This window comes from Canis lupus, chromosome 34, assembly GCF_048164855.1.
Source record: "Canis lupus baileyi chromosome 34, mCanLup2.hap1, whole genome shotgun sequence".
Classification (NCBI taxonomy): domain Eukaryota; kingdom Metazoa; phylum Chordata; class Mammalia; order Carnivora; family Canidae; genus Canis; species Canis lupus.
In genome coordinates, this window is record NC_132871.1 from 30,444,511 (window position 1) to 30,467,756 (window position 23,246).

At 36.4% G+C, this 23,246-nt stretch overlaps 1 long non-coding RNA gene across 2 annotated transcripts in view; it reads left to right on the forward strand.

Annotated features, from left to right (window-relative positions):
- LOC140624518 (uncharacterized) overlaps positions 1-23,246 on the forward strand; it is a 72,790-nt gene that overhangs the window by 43,907 nt on the left and 5,637 nt on the right. For both annotated transcript variants that reach the window (XR_012023983.1, XR_012023982.1), the window contains exon 3: positions 19,925-20,033. This is a non-coding gene — a long non-coding RNA (uncharacterized lncRNA). The remainder of the gene's footprint in view (positions 1-19,924; positions 20,034-23,246) is intronic.

Below are 23,246 nucleotides of genomic sequence, written 5' to 3' on the forward strand. Positions count from 1 at the left end.
ATCAAATTTTAACTTCTCCCAGGAAACCTGCAAATTGATGTTTGACTTTTCAAATAAGTGCTTTAACTATTTTACTGGCCTGAGATATGCATGTATTCTCATCCTTAAGAGAAAATATTGAGATAAGACTTCAGAGCAAGCTGTCGATTTCATCAAAAACTCCTATCGCTTGATTTTTTTTTTTAAATACTGACTTCTGGTTTCTGAAGGACGGTGGTAGTTGAATGTGAAGGGTAAGTGTTTCTTGTTATGCCATTTATTTCCTTCATTCTACCATCACTAGTTTGAAATGAAAATACAGAAGCTCCCAAGAGATATCAAAGCATTTACCATTGAAGATAAACAGATCCTAGAAAAAGTAGTTACTCGGAAAAGATTAGAAATGATGGAAAGTGGCAAAAGATATTTTTCCATTTATTTCAAAGCCAGCATAAGCAGATTGTGCCTGGAGGCAGAGAGTCTCCTTGGAACAGTGGTACAAGTTGAGAGGCATCTAAAGGCCAAGGACATTTCTCTCTCTGGCCTCACTGTTGTACTTATTCCTTTCAATAAAATGCTCTCTTAGATGAGTAGCCTTGGAGAATCAAGACAGATTAAAATTATAACAGACATTAGACAATGTATAGTACAATTACTTAATCCCCTCCAAACACTGAAAGTTGTTGAAATGAAGATCATTTTGAACTTTACCAAGAGAAATTTCTCAAAGTTAACCTATCCAATTATGTACACACAAACTGTACTTTGGCTGAAAACTTTTTGTTTATTTTTAAAGATTTTATTTATTCATTCATTCATTCATTCATGAGAGACACGGAAAAGGAGAGGCAGAGACACAGGCAGAGGGAGAAGCAGGCTCCATGTGGGGAGCCCGACGTGGGACTCCACCCCGGATCCCGGAATCAGGCCCTGGGCCGAAGGTGGACGCTCAACCGCTGAGTCACCCAGGTGTCTCGATGAAAACTTTTTAAATTAATATTGGCTTTTCCAATTTCCACTGATTGTCCTGACCACTTACTCTGTATGTGTTAGACACTGTGCCTAGGACTTCACCTGTATTTTATATAATTCTTTCAATCACTTAATGAAGTTGTAGAAACTGAAGATTGGAGAGTTAAAGCACTTTCTCAAATTTCACACAGTGATGGAATTTCATAGCCAAAATTTGAAGCCAGGCTTGTTTGTTATCGGAACTTGGGCATCACTTAGTATGCTGCACATTTCAATCTACATAAAAACCTTTGAAATATCTGAAATCAATCAATGGAGCTTTCGTGATTTTTCCTCAAGTTTTCTCAGTTTGTTTTTTTCTCCTAAGCATTTGCCTAGCTCTCATAACATCCTTGAGCCTTGTTACTATAGAACAATTTAAGCCATGTCCTTCAGCCATGGAAACATTTTTGTAGAGGTGTATGTATAAAACCAAGAATAGGACTGAACTTTTTCACAATTACACTTCGTATTATTATGCACATCAAATATTTCAAGATCACAACCCAGCTGCACTTAACACATGTCATAGTAACTAGTAATCTGCAAATTGCATGAGAAAGTCACTTGGGGTCTCAACAAACCATTGATGAATGTTGAATAAAATTTCTAAGGTACTACATTATCAATTTGTATCAATATTTATTTGAGAGCAGGTGTTTTGACTGTCTTTTGAGGATAGAAAAGCACACATAGTTTCCACTGGTAGATGAGAACAAGTCAAGTACAGTTTGAATTCTGAGCTGGAATTCAGGAGGGAAGACCTTTGTTAGATATTGATTGCGGAATGTGTATAAAGGGAAAAGCTGAATTGCAGAATAGTAGAGGAAGGGAGTATAAAATGAGAGGTAAATGTTAACAGAGTATTATAGAAATCTGGGTAATCAGAAGTAATGAGATAAATTTAAAGAAAAGAAATTGGATACTCAAAGACAGTGACATTAACACCTTCCACTGTTAAATAAATGCCATGAATATGGCAGGAAATCAGAATAAATAGAGATAAGGAGGCATTTATGGGGCATCCACAGCTAAGTCACCATATGCTTTGATCATCTCAACATAATTCTCCAAACAGAAATTGTACACAGTGCAAATATTGTACATGTCATAACAGTGAATATGCAGGATGATGCTTAGTTGCTAGGGCAGGAACGTATAATAACCTTACTCAAGAGAAAGTGGTCACACCATCCAAGCCTAGTGCATAGGAGAAACAGCTTGAAAATTGCATCAGAGGTTACCTTCTAAAACTAAAGACTGAGGGGTAGAAACTTACCTGTGCTTATCTGTGTAGGGACTTCACGTTCTGCAGCATTTTAAGTCCAGGCCATTTTTCTCGTGAAGGAAGGCATGACACCATGCCTTTGGAGTGTATCTCCTGAAGGACGGCACTTTGGGATAAGGTTTAGATTGCAGCACAAGGCCACTAGATTTCACAGTGGGGAAGATTGTGCTGACTAATGAAAAGCACTTTTAGTCAGATGTGGAGAACAGAAAACAATGCAGAATGTCACAGATTAGGTCATGGAGGAGCAGAATGAAGAAACAGAGGTAGTAAATGCGGAATTCTCAGAGGAGGGATACAGAAGGGAAGCTGAAAATGGTGTGATAGCCTGAGGAAGAAAGCTAGTCTTTTGTGTTTGTTTTTTGTCTTTTTTAATAGCGAGAAGTAAAGAGATGGGCATATTTGCAGATTCAAGGGGTACAGTCAGTAGTGAAGAGGAGAATATTAAAAAGGAGAAATAATAGATTAAAGAATATTCAAAGATTAAAGAAATAGTAACAAGAAAACTGCAGAGAAGGAGAAGTAATTTAGTCTCCCAGATATCTTTAATGTTATAATGACATAATCTAAGGTCACAATGAGGTCTTTTCAGCATAGAATCCAATATCTACTTGATTTGTCTCTGAAAGGTACCATTTATCAAGGAAATTTTACCATTTTATGCCAGTGCAATTCCTGAAGGACTAAGATTTTATCCTATTTCCCCTTTACAAAGTTTCTCCATCCACGTCAGGTTGGAACATGTCTTCTAGCTTAATCAAGGATTCACTACAGTGTGTATGTCCTTAGGGAATTTGGTGGGGTTGTGCCCTTTTGTTGAGGACTTGTCTCTATAACCTTGTCTTCTCAGAATCATAGAGAGGGGCTTGTCTTGAGTCCTTTAAGATAGAAAAGCAGAAGTTATTTAGCTTCACTAATGGCTATTCATGGAAAACTAACACTAACTGTATCTGGGTTTTATGTATAGTGTACCTCTCTAATCATTTTAATGGTATGGACTCATGATGAAAACAGCAATCTGGCAAATTATTCATATATAACCATCTCTCATAGAATAGGCAATATTATACTCCTGAGTGAGAGAAAGGGGTTGGACTAGGAACATACTGCATGTGGGTCATGTGGACAGAGAAGCAAAAATAAAACAGCTCATAAAGACAACTAAAATTTTTCATGGTCATTCTTACCGACTGTAGAAATGCATTCAGTGGTCCAGAAATGCATTTACTCATGTTTAAATCAGAGGTGATCAAGTTTAAGAGAGCTCATGGACATTCTGTAATTCTTTGAAAGTGGGTATATGTTTGTGAAGTTCATGTACAGAGAGGAATCCATAATTTTGTATTCTCACCACTTGCACATTGAACATATTTTCACTCTTTTATACAAATTCTAATCTGATCACATATATATGTACACATATATGAACAACGTATACTTGTACATTGATATCTGCTGTTTATTGTCTACTTTGAAAAATTCTCATCTTTTTTTTTCTCCAGGTAGGAGGTGAAAACTTTTTAAAATTTTCTTTGAGGTAGTAGAAATGGCATATTTATATTCTGTCTCTATAGGACAAGAGATAAAACAGCTGCTATCTTTCCAGTCCTCATTTATCCCATGGCATGACACATTTACTCACCTCACAATGTACTCTACTTATCCTATTTTAAAACTTCTCTTCCCTTATCCTTTCCTATATTTATTTATTCATTCATCCAACCATTCAACAAATGTCTATTTAGTATTTTCTTTATGGAAGATGAAACATGGTCTCTGCCCATAGTCTTGTGGGATGGAGGTAGAAAATCAGTTGATAAATATACAAAACAATAAAATCTAGGGTAGATAATAAATTCTTTTTTTTTTTTTTTTAGATAATAAATTCTACATAAGATAAAAACTATGGTGTGGAGATCAAATAACAAAGGATTATACTGGAGTGGATTTGCTTTACAAGCATGAGAGTATATATCAAGGAAAGTTTAAGCAAGATTCATGAGAGAAATTGAATTTGGACTGCGATTGAGTAATGTCTGGGAGAGGGAGATAATGGGGAGAGAATGCACATGACAGGCTTTGCCACATTAGATCCCAAATTCAAAGGATGCACATAATAATTTGCAGAATTAAACTGATCTACTGAGGTCTGGATTACTGGTAAAACAGTAGTATTAGTAGTAGTATTATAAAAGGCAAAAGAGAAGATTTATGGGAAGGAAGACTTTAAATTTAATTTTGGATATTCTATGTTCAAGTTGTGGGAAGGGAGGGCACCTGGGTAGTTCAAGTCAGTTATGCTTCCAACTTTTGGTTTCAGCTCAGGTCATGATTTCAGGGTCGTGAGACTGAGCTCCACATCAGGACTCTGCACTCAGGGGAGGAATCTGCTTGAGAGTCTCTCCCTTTTCCTCTGCTCCTCCCTCTGCTTGTGTGTACTCTCTCTTAAATACATGCATGCATATATACATACATACATGCATACATACATACATCTTTAAAAAAAAAAAGTTGTGGGAAGGATAACCAGGTAAAGACAATCTCAGAAAAGAACCAGAACTGGACAGATTTGTCAAAATTTTAAGATACAAAAATGCAAGCTATGCACTATGCATAAAAAGTGTACATTTCTAAGATGAATTAATTGTGTTTATCGTTATTTTCCAAATGAAGAAATTGAGACAAAGAGATATACCATGATATATTTAGTGGGTCAGTGGTACAGACAAGAGAAAAACACAAGTACAGAATTTTCTTCACCAAACTACTTTTATAAGTCTCTGAAGCTGTAACAGTCAGGATTTGATCAGAGAAGCAAAATCACTAGGAGTATTATAAACAATAAGAAATTACAGGAATTAGACTTCATGCAGTCGTGAGAGCTGCTTAGGCAATCAAGAGTAATGCTGTTGCCTCTGCATATTTTGTTTTCCTAAAGTCAGTAGGGATGGAATTTGGGAAGGATATGTAAATTTATGTAGAGGAAGGAAGGAAAAGCTGGAATCTGTGAGGACATCAGGAAACCCCAGAGATAACTGGTTTCCATGCCTATCTCTCACAACTTCTAATCATAGTGACGATGCAGGTGGTACACATGATAAGCTGACACTCTTCCCTCCACAACTGGTCATGCATCTGGCCCAGAATTTAGAGAAGCTAAAGAAAGAGATCCGACAGGAACTGGGAAGCTGCAAAAACAACAATTGCCCCACACAAACAAGGTGAACCAATAGATGATCAACCATGTGCATGAGCTTCAACGGTGCCTGGCTCTGTCCTGACCTACAGAGCATAAGGAGATGGCTGCTCCTTAACTTCTACTCTCCAAAAACTGAGTTAATTTATTTTGTGGCTTACAGAGAAAGATTGAGAAAGGGGACTGGGAAATGTAGTTTCAATTTAGCCAAGTTGACATAATACAAAGCCCCCATATTCTATCGCTTGGCAACTTAACACCATATTTGAATCATCCTAAACCATGTTCTTCTAATCATACCTAACACTTCTCAATAAATACAATGGCAAAATAGTGCTTCTATTTAATATGATGTAAATATGCCAACTACAACCAAAAATATGCTGGCCTCTCCCCAAAAAGTGTATCAACTCCTTGGGGCACCTGGGTGGCTCAGTCAGTTAAGCATCCAACTCTTGATTTCAGCTCAGGTCATGATCTCAGGGTCCTGAGATGGAGCCCAATGTCGGGCTCCACCGTGGGCATGTAGCCTGCTTAAGATTCTCTCGTTCCCTCTCTCTCTTTGGTGCTCCCCACCTTCCCTCTCTAACAACAAAAAGTTTATCACCTGTATCAATTCCGTTACTCCATCTTTGGATATGCAATTCTTCTTCTGGTTGAGTCACTCTCCCCTTTGGTATTTTATAATTTAAATAATGAGATATAACATTAGTTACTATTAATACATATGTGAATAGTGGGATGTGGGAGAGGAAGACAACTGATTCACATTACACCTATATGGCCATATAAAATAAGGAATACTTACAAATACTGCAGATTCTGGCTTTTTGCAACTGATCATGTGGTTGAGCCAGTATTTATAATTTTCTTCACCCATTCTATGTTTTCTTTGCCTTCAGTAAGCACTTGCAGTGAGCGTAGTTCTTTGCCAGATGGGATGACCCAAATCTTCATTTCTTAAAGATTTGAGACATTAAAAGTGTTGCCTATATTGTGTTGTTGTAGATTTTTTGACTTTTACAACAGGATGTACAAGAAGACACTTCAGGGGAGCGTCTCCATTCCAGACATTGTCCTCCTAACTTCCTTTGTGTAAAGCATTCAGGTTTTTCCTTAGAATCAGGATCCATCAACCTAGCCAGCAGAGTAAACCTCTTCCTTGACTATTGATTCGTTGGCATGAGAAATCCAAACTGTTCAGCTATTCAACATTTGTGTGAGTCTGAATCCTATTTTTGGTATCATATTTCTCTTGTAGTTACTACTGCTACCTATAAAATTGCACCACAACTCAGGGGTGTAAAATAATAACAACTATTTTGCTTTGCATGCCATATGTGGTCAGGAAGTTGGGAAGGGCCTACTAGGAAAATCCTCATCTGGTTGCAGCCAGGTGTTGGCAAGGAGCCAGTTGTAAAAAAGGGTCTGCTATTAGGGATGGCAGGTGATGCTGCAATTCAAGGGGCCTATCAACCACAATGACCATCCATGGCCATCTTACCACAGCAGTCTCAGTGGGAGGCAGTATTTTTTACATGGCAGCTGGCATCTACCAGAGTGAACATCCTAATAGAATCAGAAAGAAGCTGCCTGGTCTTTTATGACCTGGCTTGGGAAGTTGCCTGTATTCTTGATTCCACTGTCTTCTGTTGGTCAAAGCAATCACCAGACTGACCTATTTCAAGGAAATGGTATATCAACTCCAATTTTTTTTCAAGATTTTATTTATTTATTCACAAGAGACACAGAGAGAGAGAGAGAGGCAGAGACACAGGCAGAGGGAGAAGCAGGCTCCACGCAGGGAGCCCGACGGGGGACTCGATCCTGGGACTCCAGGATCACACCCTGGGCCGAAGGCAGATGCCCAACCACTGAGCCACCCGGGATCCTCCCAAATGACCGTGTTCCTGAAGACTGCAATTGTGTCACCTGTAGTGTATTATCATTTCAGACCCTAGAACATCTCTAAATGATCATTGAAGGTATTCAATAAACACAGAGAATCAAGGATGAATGAATGCACAAATAAGTATATGCATGTTTGGAAAACATTTCTTTAGGTAGACAAACTTACTTTGTGAAATCTTTGTGTTTTACTTTCCTTAGAAATTCTTTCTTCAAAGATGAGATAGTCTATGGCATGAATAATTAGTGATTCCAGGTGAGTCAAATTCAAATTAATAATGACTTTATATTCATCACTACAGTTGTGTGTGTGTGATGAACCATATTGTCTGATTCAGAATTCTACTACACAGCCAGCCATGCCAGGCCCCTGTTGTTCTGGCTTGTTCCTAGGAGAGCTCCATACACATGAAGACGTTTGATTCCTCTTAATGACGATTATGACACGCAGTCAGAAAATGAAGTTGGGTGACCTTGGACTCACGTCATTTAATTCCCTAGAGGGACACTTCTTAGACATGACTTAAAACCCCAAGCTAGGGCTCAAGAAAGAAGTGAGAATTTGAGTGATTAAGACCTTGTGCTGTTTTAAACTATCACACCTAATTTAATGCAATTAAGCATGACTGACACTTTCTTTTCAGGAAGGAATTAGAAGCAAACTGGCAATGAGAAAGAACAACTTCCCTTACCCGGAACAGACGGCTCTCCCCAGGGTGAAGTGAGCTCATTAGCAGGGCAGGATGTCCACAGTGAAGGGGGAGCACTCTTATTGTCAGCTGCGGCCATTTACTTTATTACCCTAAGCATAACACTGTCCCTCAGTATAGAGCTGCAGAAGATTGTTCTTTGGGGGAATTCTTTAATTGGATGAGATTTGTTGCAGCCATATTTCAAACTGACACTCAAAATGTCAATCAGTTACTTTCAGGTAATGAAATCGATCTATTGTATTTCTGTGCAGCACACAGAATAGCTTAAAGCTCGGTAAACATTTTTTTTTTCACTTTTTTTCTGACATGGCCAAAATTAAATAGTGATTTATTGTCAGAACATTACAGGGAAGTTTACCAACTTAAAGTATATTATTTCCAATTGGCCTCTTCTCATCCACCCAAAGGAAACCTTGAAAAGTCCAATTTTATAACATTGTGGTTATCATACCCTTTGCTGATTTTAAGGAGCACAATTTATCTGCTTCGGAATACACTTATTTTGTATTATCTTTATACATACATACATACATACATACGCTTATTTTTTAATTTATAAAGATTTTATTTATTTATTTATTTATTTATTTATTTATTTATTTATTTATTTATGAGCAACACATAGAGAGAGAGGCAGAGACACAGGCAGAGGGAGGAGAAGCAGGCTCCATGCAGGGAGCCCGACGTGGGACTTGATCCCAGAACTCTGGGATCACGCCCTGAACCAAAGGTTGATGCTTAACCACTGAGCTACCCAGGCGTCCCTCTTTATACTTTTAAAGGTAAAATTGAATGCCTATAGAATCTCAAATCAAGTATGTCTACTGACAAAATTATCATTAGATATTCAATTTCTTACAGAAAAAGCAATCCTGGGGTTTACTTTTATTGTTGCCTTTAAAGAGTTCCTTCTCCCCACCCTTGCTCTTGTCCTTGCACCTTCCTTCCCAAGTCTCCCTGTGTGGATCTGATAACACTGATGGGCAAGCTGGGGGCACCTCAAAAGTGTTGCTATGGGAATGGATTGCTTGAAAATTCCTACTGAATAGTCTCACTCTCAGAAATAGTATTGAGGTTGCAGACAAAATGGTAGAAAACTAGCTCTGCACAGAAAATGAGGGTAATCCTAAAAACTTTGTCTTCAGCTTTCATCTATCTAATAAGCATAATTCTGGCTTTGTGAATCCTTTGTAAACATTTGCTTCATTTATTTTAAGTAGTGAACTCAGCTCCCTGAAGAAAATTCATCTCAAATAAATGATTTATGTAAATAGAGCAAGGCACTTTGATTATAGAAGATGATTATTATTTGGATAAAATGAACAAATCATTCACTGCAGTGTATGTTCATTAGAGAATACTCATTAAAATCAGATAAACAAATTGTTACTGAGGAAATTTGAATGATAGGCTGCTTGATCTTATGGAAGCTATACTTTGTTAAGTCTACAGAGCAATGTTGTTAGGCTTGGCTTCCCGATTATCAGAGAGGTCTAAATAGTCATTTCAGAAATCAGTCTGTCACCGTCCCAGGCTGAGTTCCCTGGGAAGCAGATTGGTGGGATTAATGTGCAGCAGTTTAGTGGAGAATACTCCTAATATAAGCATCTGTGGGGGAATGAAGAAAGCTGAACTGGGCAGAGGAGTGGTTGAACTTTGATGCAGTTGCAACAAAGTCTCAGCCAATCATAATGAGAAGTCTGGAACTAGGATGGCCCTTTAGACTTGACCCAGTTTGGAGCAGAGAGACTAGACCTCGCATCCCTGCATCAACCAATCATTACACTTTGGAATGCCTTCTTGAAATGCTTATGGGCCATGCCTTTCATAACCCAATAACCCTAGCATCATAATTCAAGAAACTTTGAGTTATTCAACTCTTTTTATTCAGAAACTCAGCTAAGAGAAGTTGGCCATCAACACTCCCAGGAGCTGGGAAATGAGTACCATAGTTCTGGAGTGGAGATCTGTGCAACGAATCACAACATCCACTATTTCAACAAAACTGAGTATGCATATCCTTGGCACAGCAATCTTACTTGGAAGAATCTATCACAAAAAAAAAAAAAATGGAGTAATATGTAAGGAATTCTACGTAAAAAAATTATATCAAAAATGTATGTTTTAAGATTTTATTATTTGAGAGAGAGAGGAAGAAGAAGGGCAGAGGGAAAGAGAGAATCTCAAGCAGATCCCATGCTACTCAGAGCCCAACATGGCGCCAATCTCAGGACCCTGAGATCATGACATGAGCCGAAACCAAGAGCTGGACACTTAACAGATTAAGCCACTCAAGTATCCCATATCAATATTTTTATAATGCGAATTTTATAAAGAGACATTAGTATGCTTAAAAATGTGAATGGTTAAATGCATTACAGTATATCCACACTGTGAACAATTATAAAGCCACTGAAGGTAAATTAGATCTATATACACTACTCCGAAAGGATCTTCACAATATATTATGTAAAAGAAAAAAAGTTGCAGAAGTATGTTTGGTCCAAATTTATTTGCATTATTCTTTTTGTAGAGTGAGCAAGATTTAAATTAGGCATTATTCAAGTGGCCATATAAGTTTTACGTCCATGGAAGATAGCATGGATGAATTCATACTAGGGAGTTAATAATTATTTACAGCGTTGTTTGGAGAAGACTAATTGTTCCTTTATATTGTTTTTCTTGTTACAATGAGTATGCTTTCACTGAAAAAAACATGGAAGTGGAAAAAGAGATTAAACTTAGGGATTCTATGTGCCTCAGAAGGTACATGCGAAGAATTTTAAAACGGACTCTGAATCAAATAAATTATTTTTTTCCTAGTGTTTGTAACCTTCTCCACATCCTACTGGCTTTGAGCAGCTGAGCATCCTTTCTCCAGAAAATATACATAGTCAAATGTCAGATAAACATAAGTATCTGTATAATTACAATATTAGGGAACTTGGACCTCTCAAAAACAGAGTTAATCTTCCCCAATTCCAGTATAGCTTTTTTTGTTTTATCATTGAAGAAACTGTAGCTCAGATAGGTTAAGTGAATTGCTAAGGGTCACAGGTTTGTTACTGGCAAAGCCAGGTTAGATCCCAGGTAGCTCTTTCTCCTGTCACATGAATCCAGTGCTAAAGATCTGTATTCTTCTAAAGACATTCCCCTGAACGTTTTTATATTTTTCCATATAAACCTGGCCCCTTAATTTCTTGTGATGGATTACATTACTGCTCCCAGGTATTCACTCCCTCCTCTGTAAAATGATTGCATACGTTCATGTATTGCTGGTTGACCTACAGGCCTCCCTATGAAGAATGCTTCTCCATGCCAGGGTCACACTTGGCCACATGGCTTACGTTAGCCAATGGGAGTAAATATGACTATGCCCCCATCTGGGCAGAAACTTTAAGAACAATTTCAAAATTAAGCTCTAACTCTTGCTCTTTTCTCTCAGCTTTGAGAATAACATGTCCCAAAGAGGGTCTGCTCCCTTAACCTGGCGACATAATAAAAAGGCACACAGAATAGATCCACATTGTTGAACTACAGTAACCGGCAGGTAACATAAATGAGAAATGGTTTTGTAAACCATAGCCACTTGAGGGTCTGTTACCATAGAAGAGCTAATATATCGTACACCTGCTGCTTCCGCAACCTTTTCTATCTCAACAAATGGATGCCTCAACACACTTAAGCCAAAGTGATCTTTCAAGTATGTAAATTATATAGTATTAGTTCCTTACTTAAAACTCTCCCATGGCTGCATATTACACTTCAGATGACTTCCTAAGTCCTTCTCCTGGTCCACAAAACCCTGTGTGATTTGCCTTCACTTCCCACTACTTTCCTCCTTACTCATGCTAGTCCTCGTCCGCTTGTCTTCTTTCTCTTCATAGAATATGCCAAGCTTGTGCCCTCTGCCTCACTCCCCGCTGGCCATATTTCTGGTTAACTCCTTACTAATAGGTCTCTGCTCAAATCATTTCATCAAATAGTTTGTATGACCAACCTAAGTAATGTTGCTTTCAGTTCTCATTGGTCGTTTACTCTTATACTATTTTATTTTCATATATTAAAATGTTTATGCACTCAGATCACTTTTTGTTAAGTCCTTAAAGAACTTACTGTAGTGTCTTTTGTACTATACTTGTTTGAGTATGTGTCTTGCCCCTCAACTAGACTCAAGAGAGGCTGGATAAGATTGGGGCTTTGTGGGAATAAGCAGAATTTAGATAGGCAAAGAAGATGTAAATAGAGGTTGGAGAGGGTAGAGCATTTTACTTATTTTTGTGTTCTCTACAGCATTTACTATGAGGTACATGTTGGTTGAACTGAACTGAAACCTAAACCCAGATTTTTTTAAAAAAGCAGAGAGCAGGGATCCCTGGGTGGCGCAGCGGTTTGGCGCCTGCCTTTGGCCCAGGGCGCGATCCTGGAGACCTGGGATCGAGTCCCACATTGGGCTCCCGGTGCATGGAGCCTGCTTCTCCCTCTGCCTGTGTCTCTGCCTCTCTCTCTTTCTCTCTCTTTGACTATCATAAATAAATAAAAATTAAAAAAAAAAAGCAGAGAGCAATAATTATAATTCCTTGGATTTTTCACAGAAATGTCTGATTTTTGCAGATACAGACTCTGGTGACTGGTGTTAGGTCCCGGCAAATGTATAAACCGATACTTATATAAATGCTATAGCAATTCCTGCTACAATTGATGGTTGCATTTCCCATCACAATTGCATTTCTGTGCAATAGGAAATTGTTCATCAAGTCTTAGAAATGTATTATGAAATGAAATTTTGCAATAGGGCTAGGTCCTTTTCTATTTTTTTGTTATATCGTGGTCTATAGGAAAAAATTATAAATGTTAATTCATAAAATCATGATGATCATGCTGTGAGTACAGCAATCTAAATATATTGAAATGACAGATAAACGTACAATTTAAGACACAAACATGGACCAACATATGGGTTTATTTTCCCTTGCATAGTGCTTAAAACCTGTTTCAGCAAATATTCACAACTGAAGGAATTTCACAAGCATGGATTTCTGGATTGCCTTGAAAAATAAACGAGGTCTGCTAACACCGAACATGCATTCCTACACTGCCATAATTTGCCACTAAAGCATCTTTTCCATTTTAGATAAGGCATGTAATTTCCAAATGACTTGCTAAACTTTTATCTATCTTGTCCCTGAGCTTGGGATTCCAATAATACATATATAATGCACACTATTATATCTAATAATAACAAAATAAGGATTATTTGATAACTTTTAAAGATGCCAATCAAATAAAAATACTTATTGGAGGTTTATGGGAAAAAACACTGTGGTGTATGGTTTTTGAAGATATAAATAAATGTTATGGCCAAGACCCTGCTCTAGTTAGGACAGAGGAGTGCCTATAATCTACTGCACTAAGACTCATGGCCACATAAAGACATGATTAACCACATGAGAGAGAGTGAATTTACTAATAAGTACTACTTCCAATCAGTGCTATGGAAGTGCAAGGAGACAACACCAGGGCCTAGGTAATCGGCCACCAGCAGAGGTGGGATATGATCTTGATTTTGAAGGAATGAGTGGGATTCAGATAAGCATGACTATATTAAAAGGGATGCTTTGAAAGAACAGAGAGTAGTCAGGTCAAATGACAGAATGAAAGGTTTACATAAAATAACAGAAAAGATATGGGTAGAAAAATGTTATAAGACAGTATTTTAAAGGGGTCTTGAATGAGACAGTGTCTATGTCTATATATATATATATATATATATATATATATATATATATATAATTACATGTGAAAGGTCTAGAAATACAGTTAGTTGCCTAAAAGCATGTTCTTTAAAAACTCACCTCAAGCCTATGCTGCAGAAGGTAGACTTAGGTATATTAATAGATCAGCCTGGATTTTCTACATCAATCGAAGGATGTTGGCAGCAAAATGGAATCAATACCCAAAGCTAGCCAGAGGCTGTGTGTGAGGCTCTGAACGGTACACATGGAAGGATAATAAGAGCCTAGGCTTGTTATACTAGAGTGAAATCTGCCAAGTTGGTCTCAACCATATGCTTAATTGGTTTATGCTATAAGAGGCTAATTGGAGATTAAAAAAGAAGTTAACTTAAACTTGAGAAACTTGGTTCACAGAGCTATTTTATTCTAAAATGTGTAATGAATGTAATTCCAGATGTAGAATGCTATCTGTGGAAGTAACATGGCTTAGTAATTGAGAGTTCGGCCTTTACACTCAAACATTGCTTCCTGACTGTAACCTCCCATCTCCTAGCACTTTGACTTTAACATGTCATGCAGTCTCTCTCTATTTCACATCCCTCAACTGTGAAATGGATGATAAAATTAGTATCTACTTCATAAGGTTATTGTGGAATTAAATAGGAGCAATGCATATAAAATGCTTCTTACCATGCTTGTCACCTAGCAAAGGTGATTTTTTTTCTACTTCTGTTGCAGTAGCTCCCTACCAGGCCCTTCTTAATTCTCTTCCCTCTTCTGTTAATTCTGAACACTGCCATGATGCACACTTCTAACTCTCCCCTTCAAAACTGTAATAATTCCTTCAGTACCTAAAAATATTACCCTCCCTTCTTTGCTCTGGACTTTCTATCTGAAACCTGTGTCTGCTGTGTATTTTCCTAGAGCATCCTCATATTACCAAACTGAGCATATTTTCCATTTCCTCAATATGCTCTGTGTTTGCTATGGTAGAGCTGAAAACTTCTGAAGGGTCACTATTACCTACAACCCTACTGCAAGTTTCATTCATCCCTTTTTCATTTTTCTCTCCACGTTATTCATCATTATCTGCTCATTATTTAGCTGAGGATCTGGGCTATTGCCATCACCTTCTTATTTTTCTTTCCCATTGCTACAAGTCCCAAGCCCCTATTAAAACTGGAATTGTGCTTCCTATTCTGTCGGCACCCTCAGGCCTTAACCTCACGTCTTAAACCTTATCCCAAAGTCTGATGTTGCCCATTTCAAGAAATTTAGACCTAAGCTTTGACATACCTCTTTTCCTTCGCAACTCTGAGATGATCAGCTAGAAAGTTGCAATAGTATATTCAAAAAACATTCTCCACCATGACATAATTTTTTCCTTGACATTTCCCCCGACTAGTAGTCTTAGAATTACCTAGGTGACATTTACAACAAATACAAAAAATAATTCAGCCTTATTGCTTATGGAATCATTTGTCTTGAGGCTTAATGGTTAGAAGAATTCTATCACTATTTTAACAATATCTCTATTTTTTTCTCTTGCCTAAGATTCAACAAACATTGAGTGTCTACCACATTCTAGCTATCGTGTGGGTTGCAGAAAAAAATAGGTCAAATAGTCTCTGTTCTTTCATAGCCCACAGTTCTCTTTCTCAGGCAAATCATACTCAAGTGAAGTATTTTTCAAACATTTTTGATTATCCCTGTTTAGAATATTTTCTTTACATGATGACCACACATATATAATAGTAGCACAGATGGTCAGACAAACATGCAAAAATCACTTACATTGTGCTATGACAGTTGCTATAATTGAAACGTGTGCACATTGTCTAGTTACGGTTTTCATCTTATTCTTTAGGATTTGGCAAAGCATCTTCTGTAGAGTAGGTGCTAAATAAATACATGCAGAATTAATAAACTTGTTGGCAGGATTTTAAAATTAGCTCTTTATCACTAAGACATTTCAAATTTAATTCATAAGCAATTTAAAAGGTTTAATTGGTGAGACTTAATCATTTACATTTTATTTAACATGGTAGGCAATGTCTTCTAATGATAAAGATTAAATGAAATACTGATATGAAATGTTTATATGTGAAGATGCCAAACCACTCAAGGGACTTACTTTTAGATACCTCTTGAATTGTATACCCTTGGCTATAAATTTGCTTACTTTATGGCATCTACCTTACTCTCACCTCCTGATTTTTAGTGCCTTCTCTCAATCACACAAATAATACTACAGGTAAATGAGCATTCCTTAAATATTCTACTAATAATAGTGAGATTTTTTTCTTATATGAAGTAATGAAGATTTAGGAGCTACCGGTTTCTACCACATCCTAACTTCTATAAAATGTTGGATTTCAACTTCCTCCTGGACATAAATATAAAAATACCCTATTCCCAGATCTTTGAGGCACCAATAATACCAAATGGGCTTGTGTGTGCTGTTCTTTCTTCACTTGATCCATTTTTCTTGACAATTAGGGTAGCAGTTTTCAAAACCATAGCTATGCACAATTCTTATGTTCATGATTTGGATCTATTTAATGGTAGTTATCAAAATCTCCATCTCCTTTTAGAGCATTTCAGCATCATGTTGGCAGCAAAATACACACACATACACACGCACATGAAAATCTCTTGAATCAAAGGATCAAAAATGACTGTTAGGGGAGACCAAAATCTAAAAATATAATTTATACAGGGAAAATGCACCTGTGGAATCATATTTGGTTAAATGTCAATTGAACACTTTCAATAATGAGAAAATTATCTGCTTTCTGCCTCTTAAATTCTATCAACTGGGATGCCTGGGTGGCTCAGGAGTTGAGCATCTGCCTTTGGCCCAGGGCATGATCCCACAGTCCCGGGATCAAGTCCCACATCAGGCTCCCTGCATGGAGCCTGCTTCTCCCTCTGCCTCTGTCTCTGCCTCTCTTTGTGTCTCTCATGAATAAATAAATAAATAAATCTTTAAAAAATTCTATCAACTAACAAACACAAAACAATGTTTACTACCTCAAGTTTTGGGGTATGGGTGAATTACGTGTAATAAATAAGTCAACTCTATACAGGCTAAATCTGTGCTAGTCCTCCAGAGAAATCAGAGTTGTACTGGCCAATATAGAATTCAGGGAATTTGGTGTGGAAGGCAATTATTTTAATAGTGGGAAACCTGAAAAAATAGAGCCCTCCCAAAGAAAACCTAATCTAACTACCCTGATGAAACAGATCTAGCCTCAAACTATACTATGGTTTGGAAAAGTAGAGCAGCATAGCTGCATTATTTGGGCATTCATGAAGGGAGTATGCTCTCAGGAGGCTGAAATAGCTGAAATACTGACAACTGAGAGCTTTAGCAATAAGTTACAGAGCCTGTAAGAATTGCAGAACTACTACTGTAAAGCAAATTCTTCTCCCCAACTCAGCATCCAAGAGATCATCATGTATACCACAGCTAGTACTTCTGATGAACAATAGTGACATAAGGCATCAAGACAAGACACAAATTATGCTCAATATAGTTGATTTAAGATGATAGGAAAGCAAAAGAATTTTCAACCTCATTAATTGCGTAACTAAAATTGCATAACTAAGCAAACTCAATTACCCTATTATTTTGAAATGGAAGAACATAAATCACTTCTGTGCTTCCACTGTTAAAAAAAAAATCTTCAGTGGTGCCTGGGTGGCTCAGTCAATTAAGCAGTGACTCTTGGTTTTGGTTCAGCTCATGATCTTAGGGTCAGGAGACCCAGCTCCATGTTGGGTTCCATGCCGAGCATGGAGTCTGCTTGGGACTCTCTCTCTCTCTCTCTCTTTCTTGCTCTCCCTCTGTCCCTCCCCACCTGAGGTGTGCACTCACTCTCTCTAAAAGCAAAACAAGATCTTTAAAAAAAATCTTCATAGACACAGTGTCATCCATTTCATATAAATACTGTGGGCTCTTCCTCACAAATTTCAATTAAGTAAGCTTACCTTCATTCTGACAATTTGCAATAGCATCTGTGTTAAATTTTATCTTGAGGGATTCACCTATAATGATGACTGTCAAGATGCCTTTGAATCTAGATTTGCTGTTCAACATATTTTCTGTCATTTATGACATTATTTGGTACACTGGTTTGATAAAAATGTTTTCTATGTGTCCATGCAAACAATTTAATATCTTAACAGTTAGCTGTAGAAATTCTCAACCATATATAAAAGAAAATGGTATAATACAGTTCCATATACTTGTCACCTGTAACTCAGTTTTAACAATTTTCACCTTTTGCTAATTTCATTTAATTTCTTCCCCTACTCATCACCATCTACCATTCCACCTATAAATAACTCATGTAATATTTGTATAATTTGTATAATATTTCAATAAACATGGAAAATAACTCAGTATACATTTCTAATAAGGCCTTATTAAAATAACCATGATGACATACATATGAAGTTAATAATATTTTGTTAATCTAATACTTAATCTATAATAAAATTTCTCTACATAGTTGTTTTTTTTTTCAAATCAAGATCCAAACGAGATCTATCTTAAAATTTTAATAGTTCTTTCCATTCTTTTTCTTATCAATTATTGCTGAAAAAACTGGGACTTATAATATTTCCCACATTTGTGCTTTAGGTTTTAAATTTTATATTGTTTCTCCATCTATCATATTTCCTGTAATCTCAGAACTACAGACTTAATCAGATGTAGGTTTAACTATTAGTGGCAATACAGCATAGGAGATGGCATATACATCTTAGTGCATCTTATCATGAGGTATATAATATATAAATGTCCAACCGGACAAAACTGAACAGTTGGTTCATCTGTTTCAACCTGTCTTCTCCATCTATCTTTTGCCTAATATTTGAGCAGTCTTTGATGATCATTGTCTAAATTCATTATTTCACTAAGTGTTGCTACATTATAATTTTCCATTCTATCATTCTTTCTTTCAAATGTTTATTATCTGAGAGTCTCTTATAAAGAACTTTTTCTCAAATACTTGGTTACTCTGAAATATTTACACAAAAAAAGTCAGAAAAAGTGCTAGGTTTTTTCCCTTATTTATTTTTCAAAATAATAAAGTGTCCAATTAACTTCTTAATATGATGCTACTTTAAAATATTATTATGAACACATGTATATGTATTTTAAGTGTTTTGATATCTTGTGGTCTTTTATGGGAGAGGCATGTTCAAACTATCCCCTCTTTAATCATTAGAAACTACTTGAAATTGGATCTTCTCTTGTTCTTTCATCTTCATTTCATACAACATAGAATTGTATTAACAAATATTTCAATAAACAAAAGTTTAAAAAATACTTTTTCAGACCTAAGCACAAATAATGTGCTTATTAAAACCAAGTAATTTCACAATAACTTTTTACCCAAGGTCATGCCTTTCCCAGGAAAGCCAACACTTGACCAAAAGAGGTTTACAAAAGTCCAGGCATTTTGTCTCTGTGTGGGACTCTTTACAGGGAAATTCTGTCTTCAAAACTCCCCAGAAGATTGAGGGAGATTTTGTTGAACCTAAATCAGTTTTTCCTCTATCCAGTCCTGCTTCTCCCTCTCATTCTTCAAATGTAGTTGATTACTAATAAATATGTTTCATCTCAATTGTTATTTTCAGCAGCTGCTACCAAGGAATCCAACCTATGGCACAAATATTCTATGAATTTGGACCTCAAATTACTTGACTAACCCAGTTACAAAAAAATAAATGAACATATGAATTTTCTACTGTGTTATCATGAATTCTTTGACATATTATTAATAGAGCTGTTTCAAATTTTAGAATAACATCAGAATTTCTGCTTTAAGTGGTAAAGAAACTAGAAGGGATTTCTAAATGCATATGGTACTAATTACATTTGGAGTAACTGGTGACATTTTGCATTTTTTTTTAACTAATGGCAAGAATGGAAAGGAACACATGTCAATCATAGGTATTGGCATTTCTGCCTGTAAATTGATAAATCTATTTGTCTTATAAAATTATTATCAAGTTCAAGTTAAATGAAAAATGCTTTTATTTATTTTATTTTTAAAGGATTTTATTTATTTATTCACGATAGACATAGAGAGAGAGAGGCAGAGACACAGGCAGAGGGAGAAGCAGGCTCCATGCCGGGAGCCCATGCAGGAACCGATCCAGGGACCCCAGGATCACACCCTGGGTCAAAGGTAGGTGCCAAATCGCTGAGCCACCCAGGGATCCCCTGAAAAATGCTTTTAGACCTTTGATAAGAGGTTCAGGTACTTGAAGTTACCATATTATAATATAACATATGTGTTTAAACCCTCAGAGATATCACCAAAATTAAAAATTTAGAAAATCTACCTTTATACATGACCTATGAGACCCATACAACAAAATTTTTATTTATATGTAAACTAGAATAAAATAGATCAAAAGGAAGGAAAAGATTTTGAAAGGATGATGATTCTACTTGCTTCTTTTTTTTTTTTTTTTTCTACTTGCTTCTGTCTTTGGTTCTCACAGTCTTCTTTCACCATTTGGAACCCCATCAGCTAATAATATCTGGGAAGCTTAAAGGTCATTCACGCAGAAAGATATCCACTAGTGCAAAAAAATTATGCAAATGTTATTTTGAAGTTGGTAACCAGAAGCAAATATACAAATAACAGATATAGGTACCATATCTTCTCCCTTGATAATAACTGTGTGATTACCACCTAATACATTTTAGGTAATGAATGCCATCAACCTAATGGGATTTATCTACTCTGCTCACTTTATGAGGATCTTACCTTCCTCACACTCCATTTCTCAACACTTGCCTAAATCCATTATCATAAAGAAATAGAATACAAACATTAGTAGAAACAGTATGTTTCACCAGCACCATGGTCAGCCCCAGTACTTATTACTATACACAGTTATTGTTCTTCTCATGGATAAAATGCTTTCCACTTCAAGAGTATAATCAACATAAAGACATAAAGATGAAAGAAAGTATTTAAGGGCTGTGTGCAGGTGAACTCAGAATATTCTCCACCTGGGGAAGAAAATGGCATATTAGGGGAACGACAGACAAGGGATTGTCTCTTCTGTACTGAGCCATTAAAGGATTTTTTTTTTTTCTTTTTGAGAGAGATACAGAGAAAGAGAGAAGCATGTGCACATGCACAAGGGACAGAGAGAGAGAGGAAGAGAGAGAATCTTAAGCAGCCTCCAAGCCCAGTACAGGAGCCTGACGTGAGATTCAACTCAAGGCTGAATCTCACAACCTGGAGTCATGACCTGACCTGAAACAAAAGTCGGATTCGTAATAGACTGAGCCACCCAGGGCCCCTAAAGTATCTTTTCATTCACTCACCATGGCCCTGTTACAAATGCCAACAGTTGTTCCATGTAATGTGATATGATCCCTGGCTTCTTTCACCTAGGTTGTCCTTACTCATGTTCATTAAATCTTTTTTCTCACTCTGAAAACAGATTCCATCCCACAAATCTGATTCTCACTTCTGATCCCTTACCAATTCTTGGGAACGCTTCTTTTATCTTCCTATATCAGCATTTGTCTTTTTTTTAATTCCCTGAAATCCTTTGTTACCCCTAATCGGTTAAATACTCTCACTCTGTACATTAGCCATTAGTTCAAGCAGTCTCGACTGTACAAATCTGACTACAGGAGATGCGAATGTGCACCATACCCAAGCTTCCATTTTATAATTCTTCAACCTGGGTGGGAAATGCACTTTGTTTAAAATAGTTCAAACACAGCACATCAGTTCATTAGTCAAGAAAGTGTGTTACCTTAATACTTCTTCAGGGTTCTAAATTATTTCATTTTGTAGATTTTTTTCTCTTAGTTGCTGAATAAATAGCAATTTCATTAGAAATACAGATGCTTAAAAAATCTTAAAATTATAGCCTTCTAGCGAATAATATTTTTCAGAGGCTATTAAATTTTTCTTAAAAGTACATATATATGCTTTTAAGCTGTGAGAAAATATTATTTTATTTTTATTCAGTCAGTCAGTCAACACCTATTTTTGGTAGTTCACTGTGTATAGCAGAGGAAGAACAGATATGGCATCAGAATTCCTGAGTTAAATGTTATCTTCATCATTTATTATGATATCCAAAAGAGCCTCAATCTACTCCATCCATATTTGGTATTTTTATCCACAAAACAAATAATGATAATATTTTTCTGCATATTTCATAAGGCTGGAGTCAAATGTGATCATGTAAATGTGAACTCATTTTGCAAAGTATAAAACTCTCTCCACAAATTTAAGATTTTTAATAGCATTTTGTGTAAAACATTAGAATGGGTGCTGGTTGGCTAGATATCTGGTATAACAACAGATCTCCCTGTCACTCTATAATGTCTTTTCACTACTTCATTTTTGGGCTGGAAATAAAAATGTACACATGAGAAAGAAATGTAAAATTAAGATGCTGTGTAAGTCTTGCCAGAAACATTTGGAAATAAGTGTACTGTGAAACAAGCATTTATCTCACCTATAAAAATGCTTTCCCTAGTCTAGTTGTCTCTGAAAACACCTGGAGACATTTTTTTTTTTCAAAATATTCCTTCTCCAAACTAAGATTATCTTAATTTAGAAAACCTATAAATCCTGATGAATAAAAAACAGTTCAATATGTACATATGATCATAGACTTAAGTCGATGAAAGGTTTATACTTACCTAATTTTAATTTTTCTCTAAGTTAAAAGAAGCATACTATTCTGTTTTAAATCATTTTATCTCAGAATCTTGTCAGAACTTAAAAGAAATTTTAGTGCTATTAGAGAAAAAGCTTCTGAAAATCAATGAAAAACAGTTAATTGTATACTAGGGGAAAAAAACCTGTCAACTATGCTCCGAATATTATTATTACAATACTATAAAATTATACTATTAAAAAAGAAAAAAGTATATTTGGTAAAAGCACATTATATTTAAAAGGCTGTTAAATTTTAATGTGTAAAATTAAGTATATAACTCAAGATTTGAGCAAAGACACATCCAGACTCTTGCTCAGCAGAGAGTATTCTACCATGAAGCACACATTTTTCTTCATATTCTTATAGGATGTAATCTGAGCTAACCTTGCCTCTAACTCTTTACAGTTAATTTTTATAAATGTTTTTAATTACGGAAAATGTTTCACTACAGTGAGGAGCTGGGCACTTGCCATATGCAGATAGAGTTTTCTCTTACATGAATTTTATTTTATTTTTAAAAGGATTTTATTTATTTATTCATGAGAGAGAGAGAGGCAGAGACACAGGCAGAGGGAGAAGCAGGCTCCACGCCAGGAGCCAGATGTGGGACTCGATCCTGGGTCTCCAGGATCACACCCCGGGCTGCAGGCAGCACTAAACTGCTGAGCCACCGGGGCTGCCCTGAATGCAGAATT